We start from the raw sequence: 214 nt of genomic DNA on the forward strand, positions 1-214 counted from the left end.
ATATATATATATATATATATATATATTCATAGTTCATATTCACCTGTAAACTCTGTCATAGTAACAACCATCTGTTTATTATATTCAGTACATATCCAGCTGTAAATCTTGCTCACAATACTACTTATCTATATATTAGATTCATAGGTCAAATCTATCCATCAAATTCTGTTTATAATAGTATTCATTTCTATATTTATTCAGTACATATCCA

The 214-nt window shown here is 24.3% G+C and overlaps 1 protein-coding gene across 1 annotated transcript in view; it reads right to left on the reverse strand.

Annotated features, from left to right (window-relative positions):
* The window catches only part of LOC116686621 (AT-rich interactive domain-containing protein 5B), a 54284-nt gene that overhangs the window by 12632 nt on the left and 41438 nt on the right, over positions 1 to 214 (reverse strand).

This window comes from Etheostoma spectabile, unplaced genomic scaffold (genome assembly GCF_008692095.1).
Source record: "Etheostoma spectabile isolate EspeVRDwgs_2016 unplaced genomic scaffold, UIUC_Espe_1.0 scaffold405, whole genome shotgun sequence".
Taxonomy (NCBI): domain Eukaryota; kingdom Metazoa; phylum Chordata; class Actinopteri; order Perciformes; family Percidae; genus Etheostoma; species Etheostoma spectabile.